Source organism: Monodelphis domestica, chromosome 7 (assembly GCF_027887165.1).
Source record: "Monodelphis domestica isolate mMonDom1 chromosome 7, mMonDom1.pri, whole genome shotgun sequence".
Lineage (NCBI taxonomy): Eukaryota > Metazoa > Chordata > Mammalia > Didelphimorphia > Didelphidae > Monodelphis > Monodelphis domestica.
In genome coordinates, this window is record NC_077233.1 from 83127955 (window position 1) to 83146794 (window position 18840).

Genomic DNA, 18840 nt, shown 5'->3' on the forward strand with positions numbered 1-18840 from the left:
ATATATTCATCTTTTTCATTTTTGATACTGATAATTTGCTTCCTTATTTAATAAAATTAACCAATTATTTAAATATTTTATTTTTATTTATATTAGTTTAATTTATTTATTTTTCCTTTAAATAAACCCAACTGCATGTTTTATTAGCTCCATTGTTTTCTTATCTTCTTATCTTCAATTATACTATGATCTTTGATTTTGGGGATTTCTGGGGTCCAAAGGCATGGGTTAAAATCATGGATTCACTATTTCCTGATTGTATGACCTAAGGCAAGTCACTTCATCTTCCTAAAGGAAGGATTCAGTTGTTTCATCTATACAATAAAGCACTAAACCAGTTGACCTTGGAGGATCCCTCTAACATTAAATCTATAAACCAGCCAAATTCCCCGAAAGTTGTCTCCCTTTAATAATGACAGAGTGTCTCTGGAAGTTGTTTCCTTAGCTCTTAGATGAAGGTTTTGGATTCAGATATCCAGAGGTCCTTTAAATTCAGTTATATTCAGTAAGCGACTATTATATAAAAGGCTCTATACTATGTGCTAGAAATAAAAAAATGAAAAATGGCATACTCTCTGACCTCAAGGGGAGAGAGTATGTGGGGAATAGACACAAAGAAATATCATGTAAAGTAGATCGTAACAAGAACAAAGTGCTATTAGAAAATTTCAGGATGAAGGGAGAATTTTTCCATAGGAAAAGTTTTTATGAGCCATCATCCATGAATAACAATCAATGGTCATTGTGGAACTCAGGGTTGGTGAAAGACATCAGTAATCTCAGTGGTCAAAGAATTCAGAGGTTGAAAAATTAAAGAAATAATAATGATTACTATGAAATAACATCCTTTGAGGGTAACAACATGAGCATAAGTGATTTCATCTAAATTTTGAACCCTTCTGCCAAAGCTAAAATTCTTAACATAGTGTGTCCTGACAGATCTTGGGTGATATATGAACTTCTATGGGAAAATATATATCTTTATTTTCACTAAGTTTTAACTGAAATTTAGTACTTCCTCCATTTATGTAAAAACATTTGAAGAACAGATTCTAAGATTTCACCAGCCTGACAGAAATCTATGAAACAAAAATAAAGAATGATAAAGAAACCCTATGCTAAAGGAAAACTAGAGTCCAAACTCAATACTAGACAGTCACTAATTAAAAGTATTAGAGGAGGAATGGGGTGAAGCCCAGATCTGTTTAGGTGAAAAATGCAGTTTGGGTCAGCTGTACAGCAAAAAAGAGAACAGGATGGTCAACTTCCTTCTAAATTCCAAGGAAAGCCATGGGACAAGAGGACAAAGGATATCCTGAAGAATTCAAGGGAACTTCCACTAATTGTAACCTATGTGGGAACCAGCAAAATCATGTAAAGGAGTTTGGCTGAAATCAGGGAGAGAAGAGAAAGCAGATTCTGCCAAGGCAATGAGAATGACCTAGGAAATAAGACTAACCTGATCATTTTCCATTCACAAAGTCATTTCAAAGAAAGCTTTGCATAATAGAGCCTTAATTCTTTATCTATACAGAGTGCATTGAACTATGGATTATAGCTTCAAAAATTATTGTGCTGCTCTCCAAGAACAATATCAAGATTCAGCTGTATCCAGACTATCAGTCAGTAAACATTTAAGTGCTTTCTGCATAGTATAACTGTGTCAATGATTAGGACCAGAAGAAAAAGGAAAGACAGTAGTTTGAATCACTCACAATCTAATGGAGGAAAAACAATGTGAAAACAACTATATACAAGCATTCTATATAAAAAAAATGAATTAGATATTTTGTTGGAAGCCACTAGCATTAACAGGGATCAGTAATATTTGTATTTGACCCTGTGGATAACTGAGAACCACTAGAGATTACTGAGTATAAGGGTAACACAATCAGATTTGAACTTTAGAAAGAGAGAATTTAATAACAGTGAATATATTCTAATGGGGGAAGACTTATAACAGGTAGATCAATCAGAAGGACTTTGCAGTAATCCAGGCATGAGGACCTGCCTCAGAATAATGGTAGTGTGAAAAGAGAGAAGGGATATTTTTAAAGGTAATGTTGACTGGAATTGGCAGAAGTTGGAATATGAAAGGGATGGTGAGAAAAAGAATTAAGTCAAGAATGATACTTCAGTTGTGAGCCTCAATGATTGAGAGGACAGTCCAAACTGTCTATCAACCTAGACTATCAATTGAATATATAACTATGCTCTCTGGGGGGAAAAAATTTTCATTGAGCCTGGGGAAGAGAAAGCAAATGCAGGAGGGAAATGATCCTTGCCAAATTGGATAGGATTACAACTAGAAATCTAAATGTTTCCTGTGTTTATCTGCCAGATTTGGTGGAGAAACAGGAAAAATATTATAAGGATTTAACACAATTAGCGGAGTACTTATCAGAAGATGGGCTCTGTATTTAATGCATTAAGCATTTGAATAACCTGGACTGTGGGAAAAAAAAGAAATTTTGTATTGAAGTCTTGATGTTATACTCCCATTTAAAAAAAACAGACTATTTTAATCAAGATCCTAAATTCAAATATGTGCTAATTATAAACTTAGTATTCAAGATTTTATTTAACAAAGATTTTTCAGTAAAACAATGTAAAAAACAGAAAGAGAAACAATCTATTGATACCTCTGCATTATCACATAAAGTACAATGAAATGCTGGATAGATATCTACCACAAAATGGTCACAAAAAAGTAAACGGATAATTCAGCTATTCAAATATATGAAGTTAAATTTAAAATTGAAACAACTGTGAAGTGTCAAATCAAAAAAAAATGTGAGAAACAAATATTTCATGAAGATAACAGATGATCATTTTAATTCCCCCGGTTCCATATAGAATTGTATATCTAACTCCATTCAACTTTTGAGTATTGACCAGAATATTAATTTATGATAAAATGAACTTACAAAACCTCATTTGTTTCAATAACAGCCATTTTGCTGATCTACCTACTGTTTTCCAAAGGTATCTTCACCATTCCTTTTTCTGAGATATTGTTTATCCCAGTACTTGTCTCTGACTGAAATGCCCTGCAATTCAAATCTCTATCAATTCAAAATTTGCCAATACAGTAATACACAGCTCATTTCTGGTCTTTCCTAGGAAAATGTTCTTTGATCTCAGCTAGGTGACACATTGCATAGAGTTTTGGATGTAGTTGAGAAAATTCAGTCTCATGTACTTACTAGCTAGGTGACTGCAGACAAGTTGTAACTTCTGCTTCAGTTTCCTCAACTCTAAAATTGAGATCATATTAGCATCTACCTCTGTGAGTTGATATGAGGATCAAATGAGATATTTAGAAAGTACTTAGTGTAGTACCTAGCACGTTTTAGGTGCTTAATAAATGCTTGTCTTCATCTTCCTCATAATCTGAACCTTTATAGAATTTATTATCTGTACCATTAAATACAATATAAGTGTGGTGAAATCAGTTCTGGACTTTCCTCCCTTAGTATTTGTTATAAAAGAAAACTCACTGGATAGGGGCTAAGAAGGAAGATAATTTGGAAATAAAGGAAATTTAAAAATAAAAGACTAATTTTTAAAACTGAAAAAAAGAGTCCAATGAAAAGAGTTAAAATTCTATCTATGACATACACCACAAAATCCCATGTAAATTATTCATAATGATAAAAAATATGAGCAGAATAGTGTATTTTCCCCTGAAGTTATATTCCTTCCAAGGCATGTTATCATACCTGGCCCACAATCTATGATTCTCATCAAATAGCAACTTTTCTGAGCCCAATTTTTCTCATAATAGACTGGCATAATAGAAATGTATATTTGGAGCCAGAATACATCATAGGGGTCATCTAATCGAACCACTTTATTTTACTTTATTTATAAAGAACTGAAACTTGAAGAAATGTAATATTTGGTCTCCATAGTATGCAATTAGTAAGTGGACAGGTTGAGAATCAAACCTAGATCATCTGCCTTCTACTTTATATTTTCCCCAAAAATGTTTCTGTCATTGGTTTCTTGTGAGGAAAATGCTTTTAAAATGTAATGGCTCAAGAAATGTGCTTTATTCTTCTATTGCCTATTTGTTACATGGCTTCCTATTTCTATTGTGTAACATTTGATGATCTTTTCTCCCATACTACATTGCAAGCTGCTTTGAGAGCAAGGGTGATCTGGAATTTCCATCTCCACCATGCTTAGCATATAGTACATATTTCTGGGCTGAAAGAATAATTTTATGATCCAATAGTTCTAACTTTTTTCCTTCTATCTTATTTTACTCATTTCAAATTTCTGTACTTCATTAATCAGTAATGTGACCTTTGGAAAGTCATTTCAGCTCTTAAAGTATCAATGTCCTAATATATAAGATGAAAGAATTGAATTAGATCATAATTCAGATCCTTTTCCAACTCCAACTTTCTATGATCATGGTCCAAAAACCATAATATTTTATAATACAATTTTATTTTGAGCTACTCTTTGTACTGTCTTCTTTAGCCTATTTCCCAATACTCTTCCATCCACAGTAAGGAGAATCATTACTCCAATATCTTCTTTTTGTCCTTGGTAAACATGACTGTGTTCTTAAAGACATTATTTACAAATTTTCCTTGTGTTTTCTTTAACTAAATTAGTCTCCTTAATAACTGAATTTCATTACATTAATGACATAATTGATTATTAAAATATTGCTCTTTAAAATGTAAATATTAGCACAGTGATGAAACCTATATAGCCATGTAGAGGTAAGAGAAGATTCAGCTTTGTGTACTGAGAAAGTGTGCTTAAACAAGATATTTAAATAGGAAAGGCAACAATGTGAGCCTAGCTTATGCAATTCTTCCAACAAAGAAGGTGAGAATGTATGGACAGAAGGATAATGATAAAGTAGGAAGGCTTTACTCTGTTGAGTAGCTTCAGATATTTTGTAAGAAATGACTTTTTAATACTGACTTTTGTGGATTCTCCTACAGGGCATCTTGTAGCTTGATTGTAAATCAGGCACATTGATCCTACTCACTTCTGGTAGAAAGAGAACCATTAAAGGAGAGTCTCTGATGACTGTGATTTCATACTCAACATGATATCCATTATAAGAACACCTTGAACTGAATACTGTGTAATTATCATATCCAGGCTTGGTCTTGAACAGGAGATGAGAAAATGTACCTCCCTCCCTTCTTTGCAAAGGTGGATGGCACTGGGTTTGCAACATGACATATATAGTAATATTCAGTTGATGCATTTTCTTATTTTTACTGATTTTCCCCACTATAGGGAATTGATTCCCTGGGTAGTTCAGAAAAAAGAGATATAATCAAGCTATCAACAATAAGAATTTATTAAGAACCTGGTATGTTACAAGCATTGTCCTAAGCCCTGAAGATACAGAGAAAGACAAAAGAAAGATAAAAATGAAAAGAAAAGCAAAAACTACTCCTTCCCTGAAGGAGCTCACAAACTAAGAAAAGAGACAAGAAACAAATATGTAGAAACAGACTCTGCAGAGCATAATGGGAAATAATTAATAAAGAGAAGGTACTAGAATTAAGATATGCTAAATGAACCAATGAAAGCTGATTAGATCATGGCGGTATGGATTATATATATTATACCCAAATATAGATGGGAAAGGATAATGATCAATCAAAGGAAAATGAGGGGCACACAGACAGGTATAAAGTAGGAGAACCAAGAGACAGTAGTGTCACTGAAATGCAAGAAAAAGGGAGTTTTGATAAGAGACTGTCAAAAGTGTCATATGATATAGAGAAATCAAGAAGAATGAGGCCTGAAAAGAGGCCATTCTATGTGGAAATTAAAAAATAATTGGTAAATTTGGATAGAAATGGTTCAGTTTAATGAGTTCAGAAGTCAGATTGCAAGGGGATGAAGACAGTGAAAGGAGATAAAGTGAAAACTTTTTTTTTTTAGTTTGGCTATGAAAAGAAGGAAAGCTATAGGATAGTATATATTGCCTAAGGAAATGATAGGGTAATTTGAAGGATTTTTTAAAATTTGTTTTAGGATGGGAAGACTAACCAGGCAATAGTAAGAGGCTGGATAATATAGGAAGAAAAGGACTGATTGTGAAGTCAGGCTACTAGAGAAAACCAGAAATGATGAGTTTGAAAATACTAAAATAGAGGTTTGCCTCAGTGTGAAGATTCACCTCTTTGGAAAGGAGAGGGAATATGAAACTATGAAGTCTTGGGGTATAGAATAGAGAAGAGAAAGGTCATAAAGAGCTGACTTTCTCAGTAAAGATGAGGTGAGGTCTTCTTTTAAGTTGGAAGGAGAATCAGTCATATGGGAGGCTTGAAGAAACAAGAAAACAGTAGAAAAGCTCTTTTGGGGGTAGCTATAGTGTGATAATCAATTAGTAAAGAGTAAATGGATTGCCATTTTGCAGCAAGGGCTCCATAGAGACCATAATTGATACAGACAGTATGATTTCCTGTCTTCTTCCAAGTCTTTTTTAATAGATATACACAACACAACAAGAATGAGAACAGAGAAAAATGGAGGGAGTAAACCATGATTAGGATTTGGCAAAGCATGAATGGCAATAGCAGAATGGCACAAGGGAATAAGGCATTAAGGATAATTTATAACTGAGAAGCATACCTCTAACAGTAAGTGATTTCTAAAGATCCCTTCTAACTCTAAATCTATGCTTCTGTGGTCAAGTAACAACTTTTCCATACTATCTACCCATTTTGTAAACCTCTGACATCTGGTTTCTATTCGTATCAATCCATTAAAATCATTCTCCCTAAAGTCACTAATGACCTCTTATTGCCAAATCCAGTGTACTCTTTCCATTCTTCATCTGCCTTGCCTTCTATGTTACATTTTTCATTTTTCATTATAGATTTCTCTCTCCTTGAGGATTTTCCTGATTTTTCCACTTCTTGAGCTTTCCCTCTTTCCCTTACCCTGCTCCCAATGCATACAAATACCTTCTACTCTTAATTACATCTCCCTGGAAGTCTTTCAGCTAAATCTTAGAGAATGCTCAGCAGGTATAATATAGAAGGGTTCCTTTTTCAAGTATGGTTCAGACCACATGGTCACTGAAATCGCTATCAACTTTGTGATTCTGTTACTATGAAGTGATTTGGAGTGAATGTAAGGTTAATAGAGGCAACATAACATAGTGAATAAGTGGACATGGGTTCAAAATTCATGTCAGAAACTTTCTAATGAGTAAACTAGATACCTCACAGTTTCTCTTAACTTTAGACTTAGAATGGTGAAATGAAGATAATCAATAGACATTCCTTTGTTGGTCACTTAAAGCCTTTCACTCTATGTCCTCAGCTTGCCTTTTTAGGCTAATTATAGAAAATGCCCCTTGTCCATCATGTGCTCCACTCAAACTAGTCTATTTCCTATTGAGCATGTACATTTCCTCTTTGGTGCTACTAGAATAGGCCATCTTCCATGCTCCCTTCCTACCACTGAATCTTTGAACTCCTAACTCTCTTTAAGACTCAGTTCTAAACTAGTTTTTACAATAGAACATCCCTAATTACTCCAGTTGTAAGTACCTTACACAATTACATTGTTTATTTTAATAATGTTTGCATTGACTTCTGTTTACATGGCACTTCACCCTAATAAAATGGAAGCACTTTGAGAGCAGAGTATTTTTTTTATTTTTTCTTTGTATCTTCAGTACCCCAGAACAATCCCTAGTCTATAGTCCTTAATAAGCACTTGTTAAATTGACTTTACTATCCCACAGGATCATTAAGTGACAGAAATGAGAGAATATATGCATACTTTCAAACATTATATAAATATCAGTTACTGTCATTACAAATTAATAGCTATTCAAAATTGAAATGGAATACCTTGTAAAGTGCTTTCAAGAAAGACTAGACAATCAAACTCAAATATGAACAAGGCTACTAAATCCTATATAAGTATCACAAAAGGCAACATTATTGACAGTTTTTAAAATTAACATTATCTCAGTTTTGTTGTGTTTTCATTTACTTTGTTAAATATTTCCCTATTACATTTTAATCTTATTTGGGCCATATTTGGAAGTACTTCAGATGTTATATTTGACATCACTGTTATAAAGGACAAAATAGGGATGACAGTTCTGATTATATGACCTCTACTATTCTACAGTATAATTAGGCTCACTCTATCCCTGAAGATGATCAAAACTGATCCATAAGTAAGGGGGCTTAGATTTGTGCTTCCCTAGCAGAATAGCCACATAAGTATAACTAATAAACCCAACAAATATATTCATTATATCTAATTCAGTGATAGTCTTGAATCTAGAAACTATTCAATGTTAATTCCATAGCTACAAGCATAAGAAAGAATAATAGAATGTCATAAGAGAGAAGAGCATCAAGGATAGTTTATAACTGAATTGAGTAACTTTAACAATAAGGGAATTTTGAAGGTCCTTTCCAGCTCTAAATTCATGCTTCTGTGTCCATGCAACAACTTTTCTATGCCATCTATTTGTTTTTAAGCCCTCAACATCTTATTTCCATTCATACTAATCCATTAAAATTACTCTCCAAAGTCACTAATGAACTTGGCATAGTGGATAGAGTCTGAATTCAGAAAACATCTGAGTTTGATTATGACCATGGAGACATACTTGTGACCCTGAACAAGTCCCCTAACTTCTGTTTGCTTTTATTTCTTCAACATTAAATTATAAGAAATTGTATAATTGAAAATCTGTTTCCCTAAAAAAGAACTACATTTCCCAGGAAACCACTAACTTTATGTCATTACGTACTTCCTGTAGAAAGAAGATATTAGTGAGTGGGCAGTCCTCTTGCCCCACTCTTTTTGGCATGATGACATCGATCATGATGGTGGTGATTCAGGGGATTCATCTCCCTACAATACTTTGCCATTTGGGCTTCCCCAGTCTCTAAGATTCATCCAATTTGGGATTGCTCCTCACCACGTTCAGCAAAGAATTCTCCCTAACTATGGGAGAGCCAAAACAATCTGATCAAAGGAATCTGGACAGATAAAGAAAAGGACTTTGAAGAGACTGGAGGTGAAAATTTTAAACCTTTTCAGACTACATTTGTTATATGAAACTCTCTGTATTTTATTATATTTTGCTGATTGTCTGCTTTTTAAGATTTAATTTTGCTGGTTTAAGTTCATATATTAATGTATTCAATACTATTCTGTTACACTGAATCAGTTTAATCTACTGTGTTTTAGCTATTAGTTATATTCTGTTACCTTTCCCCTATACCTATACTGAACAAATACTATTGAATGAGAAAAAAAAAACATCTTTTTATTCCATTCTGACTTTGTTAATTATCACATAGATGATGGATGGACTTCATCAAAAACTGTTTACAATTATATAACAACCTTTGGAAAAAATTAATGAGCTAAATATCTTAAATTTGTTTTAAGGGGTCTTTAGATATGATTTTTAGATTTTTTTTCTTTCAAAAACTCTGACTGATCATTTTGCCTACCTCTGAGTTATTTGTGACAAGAGGTAAACAGTCCATTTTAGTAGCTGAAGTAAAGCACTATTATAATCCCCACCTTCTACATTTGTAAAAATGTGAATGGATGGGACATAACAGTCTCCTACTAATGGAGCTGGGAAGTTGATCCCAGGGCATGGTACCCCTGGATGGCGCCCAAGAGGGAGCATTTCTCATTTGTAACTCTTCAGTTTAATTTACTTCCACCAGAACAATCTAGATTTCTTAGTAATGATCTAGACCCAAATTAGTTCTTTGTTTAAAAATATTTCAACCAAGGTTGAAAGATTTACTACACCTGAAAAACCTTTGACAAGTATCCATTAGATTTAAATGCCATACAGCAGACTCATATGAATTCCAATGATAGTGAGTTTGTTTGCCATTGTTATTAAATGGACTATTATAATTTTGGGGACTTTGGTACTTCTTTGAATTTGCATTATCTACTGTATTACTATTTTAAAAATCAGTTGTACTCACACAGTGATTAAGTTAAAAGGGAAATGGATCTCAATTTTTTGGTGAGAAAACTTTGTACTCTACCTTTCCTTATCTGACACAGTGTGTCAATGATTGTAAGCTATATATATTTTTTAAATTATTATTGTTTTTGCTTGCAGGTGCAATATACTATTTGTTTCATTTTTCTCTCCTTTTTGTATTTAAATCATGTATCATCAGTATTGAGAAAATTTTCTTTGATTTTTTTAAGTTTAAAATATATTTTCTATAAAATTAATGCATATCCAAAAAGCTTTAGATTAAAAAAAATTATGCCATTGATTATTTTAAAAAATATGGTACTTTGCTTAATGATTTTGTCTGATTGCAGGAGAAAGGGAATACAAAAAGATCCATTGCACGGTGCCAAAGAAGCACAAATCTACCTGCATAGTGCCAATAGAGCACAAGGACAAAGAGACTAAAACAATCCTATGTGGATTGATGACATTCTGAGCAAAGAGCACAATGACTTAATGATGTGTGATACTCGAGGTTACTGCTGTTTAACATGTGTTAAATGCAGGTCTTCCTTAATACCACACAACACTCTATATACAATACATGACATCAATTATTCTGGCTCCATCCTGGCTCCCATTTACTCCTATGATCTAGTCCCTTTTTCTCTCTTATAGTATGGCAACTTCCTGTAGTCTTAGCTGCAAATGGGTAAGTGAAATATTACTTCAATTTGTCCTACAGACTTATGGGATAGAAATTACTTTAATTGGGCCCTGATTCAAGGACCTGTTATGGGTTTATTTTCCTTTATTTAGAATTTTTATACATAAGACTTTGATAGTCTATGTTTCATCCAAAAATTATTTTCCCTATTATTTGAATTTTTTGATGTTTTTTATTTCTCTTCTCAATTGATTCATATTCCTCATAACTCAGCCATGCATCCATAAGTGATCCCTGTGTTTTTCAACACTCTCTTCAGGAGGGAATTATTATTATTCTAAAATGCAAAATTTAAATTCTTTTGATAGTAACTTTAGGTTAAGAAACATGCTAACTCTCCAAATCCAGAAAGTGAACTGTTTGGAGAAGGCACCGTGAAGATGCCTCCACAGACCAAACATTGCACCAGAAGATACAGAGTGAACTTTGGGATGTGGTGATCTGAACTGTGTGGGGTTGAATGCATTTGTTTTGTATGTATACTCTTATGCCAAAGGGGACTGCCCCCTAACTGGCTTTTTGTCAATGTGCCTAGCAATCATTGATTGCTTTTGATCTCTTTTCCTTTTATCCCCAAATTATTGTAATTTCAAAGTTGGTTATGTTTACAAGATCCATTGGAGAAACTAGTCTTCCATGGATCTCAAGGGGAATGTATAATTGAAAATCTGTTACCCTAAAAAAGAACTACATTTCCCGGGAGCCCACTGGCTTCCTGTTGTTTTGTACTTCCTGTAGACAGAGGATGTTAGCGAGTGGGCAGTCCTCTTGGGCCTCTTTCTTGGCCTTGCAGCCAGCATGGTGGCAGTGGTAAACTAAGCTCAGGGATTTTGAAATCCCTAATCAGTCGTGGTCATGTGGTCTTTATTTTGTATGCTCTTTATTCCATGATTTCTAATGATCATTAATAAATCTCCAAAAATATAATATTTTTATTATTGACATTTAATTTTAATTTCTACAAAATAATAGTAACTAGTTCACAGAACTGCTGTGAGGACCAAATGATATAATGTTTATAAAAATCACAGCACAATACCTGGCATATAGTAGGTACTATATAAATGCTTATAATAAATAAAATAAAGCCCTTGTCAATAAAAAGTAAAATAAATATGGTTTGCTTCAATATGGATTCAGACTCCATCAGTTCCTTCTATGTCATGCAATTTCATTAGGTCTAGATCTCCCAGTAAGGAAAGTCTCGCTATCAGAGCTGGAACCTTTTATAAAACTTAATGTTTTAGATAGATAATTGGACATGCTTTAATGTTTAAGATCTTGTTCAGTTATATAACACCTGCTGACAAAGGCAGCATTAATTACATCTGAGATTGCTTTCCTATCCACTACATCATACTTGCCAACAACAACTGGCATTAATAAACTATTTTAAAGTTTTAAAGTTGCAGTACAATATTCCATTTGAACTTGACAAAACTGGTCTGTGGTTGATTCTATTAGGTATATTCCCATTTTCCAGATGAGAAAACCAAGGCTCCAAAAGGTTAAGAGATCTGCCCTTCATTTATTACAAGTTAGTGGTGGGACATAATATTGCTCCAAGTCATGGAGTCCCATGATTTCAGAAGAAGAAAAATTACTGCTTACTCAAAGAACAACAAAGAGACACATGGTGGCAATAAGAAGACTGCAACATATTACCAGAAAATTAAGAAGTGATATAAAATACTTCCTTAAAGATATTCATGACTAGAAAAGGACATGGGTTGGTCTCATAAAGAAAGTGAGGAATCACAGATGGACACCATGAGTGTTGCGCTGTTAACCATGAAATATTCAAGGATCTAGAAAGAAAGCTTCCATGGCTATGGGTAGAGTCAAAAAGTACTAGGGCAGGGCAAATAGCTTGTTGAACTTGGAATCAGTGTGATGAAGGCTGAAATCCTACTTCTTAAATTTTTTTATTTTTATTGCCACTAAAACTCTCTAAACCACCTTTTCTTCATTTGCAAGTTAGACTTAATAATATAATAGTCTCTTCACTGGGTGGTAATGAGGATTAGATGAGTAAAAGCTATTTAAAAGCCTTGAAAACTAAAGTGTTATATAATGTCAGCTAATATGATCTTCACTGAAGGATTTGTAAAAGGAAATAGCAAAAACTGTGTAGGATATTAGAAGTCCTAAATGAATTAAGATCTATCCTGGTAGAGTGAGTAGCCCCATTAACAATACAGACATATCCAAATACTTGCATTCTTTCTATCTAAAATGACCAAAGGCTTTTCAAAATAAAATAAATAATTTATAGACTAACAGAAAAGTAAGTGTGTTCACTTTTGCAAATGTGTTTGAAGAAGTATAAAATAAAACATGGCTTTAAAATAATTGCAATGATTGAATTGTGACATGTACAATGCTAACTTTCAAAGGGATCTTCAATGGCTCAGACGAACATAACCCTTTCTCTCTACAAGTAGACCATTCTGATCACGTACATCTACCACATGAATTACCACAGAAAAGAGCATTTTTGTGGTGTTTCAAGTGAACATGTTGCCAAGCATCCCTTTGTTATGGCATTTTTAGCTAAAGAGAAGGAGGCCACAACAGCCATATTCCCACAGAGCAGAACCATTATTCTTTCAAATAGTAAGCTCAAACTTCAGCATATGTCAAATATAATAAAAAAAAAAAAACTCAGAACAGTATAATGACTGGGGAAGGAAAAAATAAAATAAATGCGTATTTTCCACGTTAAACTTTTTTTAAAATAGTTTTTTTTATTTACTTCTATATCCAGATTTTACGTCAATGGTATATTTAGTCTACCACTATCTTGACTTATCCACTTCTATGAAATCGATTTGCATTAAATCTGTTTCTCTGAGAATATTGATATATTTGTTAAGAAGAAATACAATAAGGCAGGGTTAATAATTTTGTTTCATGGATTTCTAATCCATTTCTGTGATTTCATAAAAGTAGGAATTCTCAGGATAGAAATCTCCTACTCCAATTAAGATTAGGTTATCATTCCAAAAGAAGAGAGAATAGTTTTTTAAATGACCTTTTAAAAACTTATCTCCCATTTTCTACAAGTCCAATATTACTATCTCCTGATTTGCCTTGCTCTTTCCTCTTTCCTGAGAATTGCCAAAGTGTTGATTCCCAAGTATCAAAATCTAGTATAAATTAATTATCCCATATCTTCCAGGCGCTACTATAGAGATCAATATTATTCCATTTTTCCTTTTCTGGGGACAATAACTGAACAAGAAACAGAGTATGCAAATTCATCTGAGTATTGTTATGTCTACTGGATAACATAGTGAGTCAAATAGCATTTATTAAGCATTTACTGGTGCTAGACACCATGTTGGGTACCAAGGACACAGAGACAAAAAAAAAAAAAAAACCAACAGTCCTTGTCTCAAAGACCTGACAGTTTAATGGGAGAGACAAAATGAATATAATTGTGGGGTGGGGAAGGGTAGTCTCTGCTGAAAGACATTTTAAGGAGGACTAATTTCTGATAGAAGGTGGGATTTTAGCTGAGACTTAAAGAAAGCCAAAAAAAAAAGGAGGTGGAAATAAGGAGGGAGACTATTCCACACATGGGAGACAACCAATGAAATTGCCCAGAGGTGGGAAATGGAATTTCCTATGTGAGGAACAGCAAGGAAGTCAATGTCACTGATCAATGAGTATGTGGAATTGAATAAGGTATGAGAAGACTAAAAAGTTAGGATAGGGCCAAATTTTGAAGAGTTTTAAAAGTCAAATGGAGATTTTATAATTGATCCTGGAGGTAATAGAAGCCATTGGCATTTATTGAATTAGAGAGAGAGGGAAGAGATGTCCCTATTATTTGACCTATGGGTTTTTTAAACATTCTTTTTTTAAAATTTTTAAATTCTAAATGTTCTCCTTCCCTTTTGCCTCCCCACACACACCATTTATTGAGAAGGCAAACTGCATGATATCAATTATACATGTGAAATCAAATGAAACATGTAATAGACATGTAAAAACAAAAAGCAAGAAAAATAAAGAAAGTTAAAAATTCTGTAATAAAAAGTCTATCTTTAGAGTCCATCAGTTCTATTTCTGGAGATGGATAACATTTTTCATCACAAGCCTTCAGAATTGGGGCCTGAATTTTTAGAAAACAGATTTGTCAGCTGAATGGAGAATGAAGTAGAGTGAGTTGAGATAAATGAGGAATATCAACCAGAAGTTTATATAAAATGAAGCAGGTATATCCTTGAGAGGAAAGTGTTAACCTTCTGCTATGTGTGTGTTTCTGGGAGGGGGGAAGAGAGATAAGGAGGAAGGGAAGGAGGGGAGAATGGGAGGAATGGAGGAGGGAGAGGAAAGGAAAGGAGAAGAAAGAAGAATAGAGCAGAAAAGAGAAGAAGAGCAGAGGAGAGGAGAGGAGAGGAGAGGAGAGGAGAGGAGAGGAGAGGAGAGGAGAGGAGAGGAGAGGAGAGGAGAGGAGAGGAGAGGAGAGGAGAGGAGAGGAAAAGAGAACTGAGCACTTATTTGGTGCTTATGGAATGTGCCAAGTACTTGAAATATAATAAGAAGCAAAAACAAAGTCATTTTCTACCTTAAAAACACATTCTAATGAAATATAATGTTTTTCAAGAGATAAGGATCTATTTTGTAATACTACATGATATATATTCATAAAAATGTTGTAGAAAAGCTACCCAAGCAGTCCTATGCAGCCCTGCCATGGCCTCAGGTCTTTCTGAGACTAGTTTTAAGTTTTTATTGCCTGAATTCTGCTTGGCCAAGGAGCATTGGTCATTAGGAAGTTAAGTACAACAGAAGATTTTTTCCATTAAAGATGAGGTTGTATGGAAGCAATTAACAACTTTAAGTTTTATAGATATTTATTCACACATCTGTGTACATATATGTACATATGAATATGCACAGAAAGGAATAGTGTTTATGTTAAAATAGGAGAAAGTAGAGGAAACCACTAATACCAGTAAACCCACCCTAATCATGGAATCATTAAACAACTACATTCGTTTTAAAAGTAAAGAAATTAAGATCTGGTTCATATAAACGACTTTTTTTACATCATCAGAATCCATGCCCTCTACTTCTTTTTGAGATATCTACTATGTATTTAAATTGATGTGGGGGGTTATGTTTTGTCTCCCTATTAGATTTCAAGTCCTTGAGAACAGTGATCCTGCTTTGGGTGATTTTTATATCCACACATTGCCCAGTACAAAACTGGACTCATAGTTTGGAAAAGAGAGACATTTTTGAGAATTACAAATACTATTCACAAGTGGTTTTGAATCTTAACTAGAAAATTCAATTTTATTTATGATAACAGAGAAAGCTACATTCTAAGGAGGGTATAGTTTTCCAGAATAAAATCAGGTACAATTATATTTATTCAAAATATTTATGAAGATTCTGTGATTTCATTTTCTCAATTATGTCTCCATAACTCAGGTGAACACAAGATGTATTTCACAAGTACACACCTTAATATTAAAAATTATGGACCTTCAGTCAGTAACAAGAAGTTTTTCAAAAATAATTAATTTAATTATTAATATCAAAAGCAAAAACATCCAAGACTATATGATTATCTTGATAAATGTAGAAAAGCAATTATCAAAAGAGAAACACAAACTATTAACCATACTTTTAAATCTAAGTTGCCTTGATTTCTCCTGCTGACCTTTCTATACAAACAACTAGCTAAGTGTAGTCAACACCTTGTATAAGATGCTGGAGAAACACTTGGAAAATTCCTTTAAAGGTAGGTTAATGCCTTTTGTCTATGAAATTCATCCTTGTCTCATTAGCCTTAACTCTCCAGATATTTATAAACTTCTTCATGAAAAGAAACCTAAGACATGTGAAGTCTATTGAGTCCATATCAACTCAGGAATCCACAAACCCATGGCATTAAAGAAATTGTGAATGTTATACAAATCTTTTCTATGTATCTATCCACACCACAAATCAATACACTATTATGGTCTGGATCAGTGATGTCAAACTCAAATAGACAAGGATTCCTGTGGGTTGCATGTTGACTTAGAGAACCTCAAATCAACATTATCGATATTGTATTGTATTTTCATTTATTTTATTAAACATTGTCCAATTATATATATTTTAATCCTGTTTTGTTGGACTCTGGGAGTTTTGCAACTGTGAATTTGATACCTCTTACCCAACCCCCTAAGCTGACCATTGGCAATATTTATTGTTCTTTCCATTGTATATATAGTGACTTAGGACCCTTGCAAGGCAGCCAATATGAGCTTTATCAAAAGGTGTGTTAAAATAATCTGGCAATAGTGCATGTGTTTTCAAGCTCATGCACTACTTAACAAATTATGTTTTCCATTCTTCTATTGAGTCAGATACCACAGAAAGTTTCATATTATCAGTTGATCTAGTGTTGGGAAAAATTTACAAGCTATTCTGGAAGGTCAAAATCTAAACTAAGAGGTGAAAAATTCATGTGAGCTTTTTGCCAAAACATGCTATACAAGCAGACAACACACATGATAAAAACTCTGAATCATAACTGAAGGACTCTTCCTCTGGGTACAATAAATAGAGTGTAAAGACCAACCGTGTGAGACATTGTTGAGGATATAAGTGGAAACATTTGTAAGTTTGAATGGTGTGTACTTGAAAATGGGTGTGTAATAGTCAGAAGAGCACTAATTGTTCCAAGTTTTCTTAGAAACTCTTATTACTAGAATTATAAATTCTGGGTAATATTTCAGCCCCAAAGTCCTTGTATTAATATGAATTATAGCATTGCTATCAATACATATGTAAAAACCTACATATCATATACATTTTTGGTGCAGATACCCAGTGACCAAAAAGTATACCAATTTATACTATCTAAAATCTTTAAAGGTATTAGAAGAATGAAAATATCAATGCTTGTTTTTTTAACTGCATTTTTAATGTCCTTGGATGGACAGCCCAAATACTCTACTGCTATCCATTAAATGTTCAAAAACTCTAGGAAAGTCCTCTAGTCTGAGAGACAACAGGACATAATGGATATGGCAAAGTAGTTTTAAAAGTTCCTCACTTTATCTGACCATCCTCTTTATTGACCTATATCTTGCCTCCTTTCAATGGCTAAACAATTTGAGAAAGCCATCTATACTTGGTGTCTGTATTTCCTCTCTCCTAAACCCTCTACAAGGATTCTGGATTTCTAATTCATCATTCTTGAAATAGACTTTTCCAAACTTTTAACAATGATTTAGTAAATGCAACATTTAATCTACTTTTCTTAATCGTCATCCTTCTTATCCTCACTGTAGCATTTGATGTTGTTAATCATCAGCTTCTCCTAGATATTCTCATCCAACTATGTTAGGCCACTCTTCTTCCTATTTCTCCTCCTATCTAAACAAATCTAAGTCTTTGTTGCTGAATCTTTACCCATATTATACCCTCTAACTGTGTGTTCCCTTAAAGCTCTTCCCCAAGCTCTCTAGAACTGAATATCCCATTGGTATCTCAATCTCACCAGGTCCAAAATGGAACTCATTATCTTTTCCCCGAACTGTCCCCTCTTCCCAACTTTATTATTATCGTTGAGGCTACTGTCATGATCCTGGTCACCCAAGCTCATGTTTTTAGTGTCATCATCTAATATGTTTTTGAATCCTGTCTTCTCTAACTTAACATCTCTTTTTTATCAATATCTTTTATGCACTGATTCATTTTTCCAGTTATATGTAGAAATAATTTTTGACAATTGTTTTCTGACATATTTGAATTAAGATTTTCTCCCCCTCTCATTTTTTCCCTCCCTCAAGGCAATAAATAGTCTAATATAGGTTATACCAGTGCTTTCCTGCAATACATATTTTCATATTGCTAATTCCATGACAGGAAACACATATATATCCAATAAAAAAAAACTCATGAAGGAAAAAAAGTGGAAGACATCATGCTTTGATCTGCAATCAGATTCCAACAGTTCCTCCTTGACTTAGGATAGTATTTTTCATCATAGGTCCCTTATGGATATCTTGGGGTCTTGTTTTGCTGATAGTAGTCTAGTTCTTTAGAGTTGATCACCTTTTATTGTATTTCTATTACTGGATAATTGTTCTCCTGGTTCTTCTCACTTCACTTTGAATCAGTTCATATAATTTTT